Source organism: Mesoplodon mirus (assembly GCF_964341445.2).
Source record: "Mesoplodon mirus genome assembly, chromosome: 8".
NCBI lineage: Eukaryota > Metazoa > Chordata > Mammalia > Artiodactyla > Ziphiidae > Mesoplodon > Mesoplodon mirus.
In genome coordinates this window covers 19,419,412-19,425,223 of record NC_138984.1, presented here as the reverse complement: position 1 = coordinate 19,425,223, position 5,812 = coordinate 19,419,412, and positions in this window count along the sequence as shown.

The window sequence follows — 5,812 nt, the reverse complement described above, 5'->3', positions numbered from 1 at the left end:
GCATTATTAACTCTTAGAGTTGATGCAGGAATCGAATTAATATTAGAAAAGTGGTCAGAACAGTGCCTGATACATAGCGAGTCCTCAAATGTTAATTCTTCCTTCTCCATTCCCCTTCTTATTCTCTTCCTCCTCCTCCTCCTTGTAGGCTGATGTGTGTCCCTGATATAGGGGCCTGTGTCCTGCACTTCTCCTCTGCCAATGACTGAGAATCTGAGAACAAAAAAGACCTGTACCTGCTTCCTGGAAGGGAAGTCCCAGAGGTTTTCTCATGCCAAGTATGAGGACATCTGAGACATGTAGGCAGATAGGCCGAGATGACCTCAAAGTTCTCCTTCAGAAAGAGTCACATGCTCCCAGGGGCCCATAAAGGCCGTGGAAGTGGGAAAGTAGGAAAGAGAGAGAGAGAGAGAGAGAGAGATTGATTTGAGAGACTTTTGGTCAGGAATAGGGGTAGAGAGTGAAGCCAGGGAGAAATGAAGATGTTTCAGTTGATGGCAGCATAGGCTAACAGTAGCTGAGGACCAGTTTGGAGCCCTCACATGTGTTAGGCACAATGTAATCCCTCAAAATTAGAACCAGCCACAAGGGGGGCCTCCCTGGTGGCGCAGTGGTTGAGAGTCCGCCTGCCGATGCAGGGGATACGGGTTCGTGCCCCGGTCTGGGAGGATCCCATGTGCCGCGGAGCGGCTGGGCCCGTGAGCCATGGCCGCTGGGCCTGCGCGTCCGGAGCCTGTGCTCCGCAGCGGGGGAGGCCACAGCAGTGAGAGGCCCGCATACCGCAAAAAGAAAAAAAAAAAAAAATAGAACCAACCACAAGGAAAGGAAAGGGCAGGTGCAATACTGCAATTCTGACACTAAACCTGGAGTTAGTGCAGACTACAGTTTAAAGACATAGTCCCCAACTAGACTGCCCTCACTTCAGATGCCAGCCACAAGTCTGGGGGTTCCCAGGCTACCTGTAGTTTTCACCAACTGGCTACAAATTCACATGTTCCTGCAACCCCCTGAGGTTTGATAATTCACTAGAATGATTCACAGAACTCAGGAATTACAGTTTTATTATTATGCTTATGAATCAGGACCAGCCAAAAGAAGAGGCCTATACAATGAGCTCTAGAAAGGTCTTGAACGTGGAACGTCCATGTCCTCTACCATGGAATCAGGATGTGTCACCTTCCCGGCACCAACAAGGAAGCGCAACTGAGCTTTAGTGTCCAGAGTTTTTATTGGGGTTTCATTACATAGGCAGGATTGATGGAATCAGTGGCGTTGTGACTGAACTCAGTCTCCAGCCTCTGTCCCCTTCCCAGAGGTTGAGCTGGTATCACCTGGCTCGAAGTCCCAACCCTATAATTATGTGACCAATCTTTCCAGCATGACCAGCTCCCATCCTGAAACTAAGGATCGACCCTGAATAACAAAGACATTCCTATCACTCACAAAATTCTAACAGTTAGAAGCTCTATCTCAGGAACCTGGGACAAAGACCAGACAAATTCTTTATTATACAGCAGCGGGTATCCCTAAATTTACTGAGGATGACTTTTTGATACAAAATGGAATTCTAAATAAAAGTCTTCCAGACTCAGAAGATCAGCTCATAACCTTGATGTTGTTTCTAGAGCATGGAAACCCTGGATGGGATAACAGTGAGCTACCACCCCTGCAAGTCACTACAGCTGAAGAGTACTGTTTGCTTCGGGAAGATGTCGTCACGCAGGGCCAGGCGAGTGGTTCTACCTTCTTGTGGACCATCACCCAGCGTATGGTTATCAGGGTGATAGTGGGCTCCTCTTGATTTCCCATTTCTGCAGTGGAAATATTCATACTACCTAGACCTTCCCCTCTCACCTCAAATCTAGTGGAAAGAGCATTAAACTCAGTACGCAAAGCCCTGGGTCTTAAGTCTGGCTCTGCCACTTACTGTTCTTTACCTCCCTGAACTATATTTTTCTTACCTGGAGGAGAAGAATAATGACCTCTATTCAGGGAGACTGTGATATTCCAATAAGTTGCTCTGAGTAGGAGATCTTTTTATTTTTTTAAATTTATTTATTTTATTTATTTTTGGCTGCATTGGGTCTTTGTTGCAGAGCACAGGCTTCTCATTGTGGTGGCTTCTCTTGTTGTGGAGCATGGGCTCTAGCTGCATGGGCTTCAGTAGTTGTGGCACGTGAGCTCAGCAGCTGTGGCTCGTGGGCTCTAGAGCACAGGCTCAATAGTTGTGGCACACGGGCTTAGTTGCTCCATGGCATGTGGGATCTTCCCAGACCAGGGCTCAAACCCGTGTCCCCTGCATTGGCAGGTGGATTCTTAACCACTGCTCCACCAGGGAAGCCCAGGAGGTCTTTTTATAAAGAGGTGGTGTATTAGTTTTTTAGGGCTGCCACAGACTCAAGAAAAGCAGACAAATTGCCACAGACCGAATAACTTAAACAGCAGAAATTTATTTTCTCACAGTTCTGGAAGCTGGAAGTCTGAGATCCAGCTGTGGTTTCAGCAGGGTTGGTTTCTTCAGAGATCTCTCTCCTTGGCATGAAGACATCCTCCTCAGGTGTCTTCACTTGGTCTTAGATAGTGTGTGTATCTGTGTCCAAACTCCTCTTCTTATAAGTATGCTGGCCATATTGATTAAGGGCCCACTCAACTTCATTTTACCTTAATTACCTCTTTAAAAGTCTTATCTCCAAATATAGTCACATTCTGAGATACTGGGGGTTGGGACTTCAACACATAAATTTGAGGGGTAGACAATTCAGCCCATACAAGCATTATTTCAAACAGGATTGCACTGGCACAAGGATAGGCAGAAAGAAAAATGGGTCATAATAAAGCAGAGGGTGAAAACTGGCACACAGATTTTGTTTGGGCTGATTAATTTGTTTTTTAAGGCTGCCAGATGTTTTCTCATAAAAATTCTTCTAGAATTCAAACCTCTAGTCACATCAGGCCTACATTCTCACATGGCAACAGTTGGCTGGAGCTGGGTGGTAGCTGCCCCTGGGGCTGTATCCTTTAGTTTACCCCAGTTCCCACCACTGCCCCATTCTGGTCTTAAAACTATAGGGTTGGGCCTCCCTGGTGGCGCACTGGTTGAGAGTCCACCTGCCGATGCAGGGGGCGTGGGTTCGTGCCCCGGTCCGGGAGGATCCCGCATCCCACATCCCACATGCCACGGAGCGGCTGGGCCCATGAGCCATGGCCGCTGAGCCTGCGTGTCCGGAGCCTGTGCTCCGCAACGGGAGAGGCCACAACAGTGAGAGGCCCGCATACCGCAAAAACAAACAAACAAACAAACAAAAAACTATAGGGTTAAAACTATTAGAGTTTTTGATCTCTGGGAAGGAGAGTATAAAAATAGATCGAAATACATACTAGAATTGAAGGGAAAAGTGTATGTGTTATTTCAAACTTCTGGGGAAGCATCGTGTGGAAGAATTGGCCGTGCCATTCCATCCCAAATCAGAGGACAATGTTGACTTGAAGAGTTTAACTAAGGCAGGTGCTTTTTCCTGGGTATCACAGAGCACAGCCATTAAGAGCTATAAACCTTCTGTGTTGCCAGAAGCTATCCCAGACCTCAAGAAAAGCAGGAGAGAAACCAAGTCCTTTGTTCTTCAGCAAAATAATTTTTACTCCCTGATTCTGTTAATTCTGAGAGGAAATATCCTTGCTTTGATAGGAGTTTAGACTGCATAGTCTTTAAGGGAAAGAAAAGTAATTTACCTAGGATGAGATGCTTACTTTTACAGATCAACCAGTAGAGGAACCATACCAGCAACCCTGCTGCCATGCTCGTGGGTGGGAAGATTGTAAATAAAACAGGAACTGGACATTCTTCCTTTACCATCTCCCAGAAGCTGAGTGCCCATCTCCTCTGCACCTCTGGGACCATGGATGAAACTCAGGGTTGGATAAGACTACCAAACTAAGACTCAGAAGTTTATTTGAAGAAAAGAACCCAGGCTCGTTGGAGGAAGAATTAGGGTTTTCCTGAGAAAGGGAAGGTAGCGTTTCTCCACTTTGAGACTTGAAGAAGAGGATGCAAGAGGGACAATGAACAAACCAAAGTGTTGGAGAACCCAGTTAAAAAGCTATTGGAGAAGCATCTGAAGCACAAGATCTGGAAGGTCTGGGCTACCAGCTGCCTACCTTTGTGCAACTTGAAGGAGAAGTGAGAATTAACATGTTTGATTCTCTTCACATTGATTTCCCTCTGGAAATGTCCTAACTCTTTGCTAAAGGAACAAGTGCTCTCTGGTCTTATGAACACTAAAGAGGCATGGGGTAGAAAGATGTGTTCATCCCATCTTTTCCTGGCTTCCCGTGAAGATGGGGTGTCGCCCTTGTGGGGACTGGTGGTCATTGCAGTATCAGAGGATGATCCAGAGGCAGCTCCTGAAAGCCACATGGCACCAAAGGAATGTTCTGGAGTGAAATGGAAGATCAAATTTTCCACTAAGTCCTGTAACTTAAAGAATGTTGCTCTCAGATAGAAAATGGGGGACATCCAGCAAACTCCCGAGCTATTATTTAATAAATAATGTTGGAATAATTCGTTATTATTTAATTAAATGATGTGGGAATAATTAGATAATAAGACCCTAGGTCACACCAAAACCAAAAATTAATTCCAGATAGATTGAATTGCTCACTGCGAAAAAAATGGTAACAGGTGGAAAAATGAAACTATCACATATATGGTAAAACATAGGAGGATTTTTTTCCCCTAATAATTTTGGGGTAGTCTCAAAAAGATATGAAACTCAGAAATCATAAAAAGAAAAAAAGTGCCAGATTGGACTACACAGAAATAAACAAAAGATATCCTAAATAATAGCCAAGATATAAAGAACAGACAACCAGGAGAAAATACTTGTAATATATGTAACAGAGGTTAATCTGTTAATCTCTCTAAGTAGAAAAAGAACTCCAACAAACTAATAAGGAAAGACAGAAAATCCCACAAAAAAAGATCAAAGGATATGACTAAGGACTTCATAGAAGAAATAGAAATGGTCAATAGGCATATTTTTTAAAAAACAGCCCTAAGCCTTTATAATATTTAAGGGAATTCACATTAAAATTTCAACATGCTTTTCTTAACTACAGGTGAAAAAAGTTTATGTAAATATAGAACAAGGTCTGGAAGAATATGCACTAAATTATGAACAGTACTTCATCTGGAAGGAATATAATTGAGGAAGCAAAGCAGAGGTCTTTTAATTTGTCCCCATATATAAGTGGTGGGATTATGGGTGATTTTTACTTTGGGGTTGTTTTGCTGTATAATTTAATTCCTTGGAAAGCAATGTAAGCATAAATTCTCTGTGTTCAGGAGGCTTAGAAAGTTTTTATTTGTTTATTTTAATTTTCAAAGTCACAAAAACGTATGAGTTAATTAAACAAAAGAATCAGACCAGTTTTTTAACCTACTCTCAAATCAATTTAAAAAAAATTTTTTTTAATTTAACAAATTTAATCAGTTATACATATACATATGTTCCCATATCTCTTCCCTCTTGCGTCTCCCTCCCTCCCCCCCTCCCTATCCCACCCCTCCAGGTGGTCACAAAGCACCGAGCTGATCTCCCTGTGCTATGCGGCTGCTTCCCACTAGCTATCTACCTTATGTTTGGTAGTGTATATATGTCCATGCCGCTCTTTCGCTTTGTCACAGCTTACCCTTCCCCCTCCCCATATCCTCAAGTCCATTCTCTAGTAGATCTATGTCTTTATTCCTGTCTTACCCCTATGTTCTTCATGACATTTTTTTTCTTAAATTCCATATATATGTGTCAGCATACAG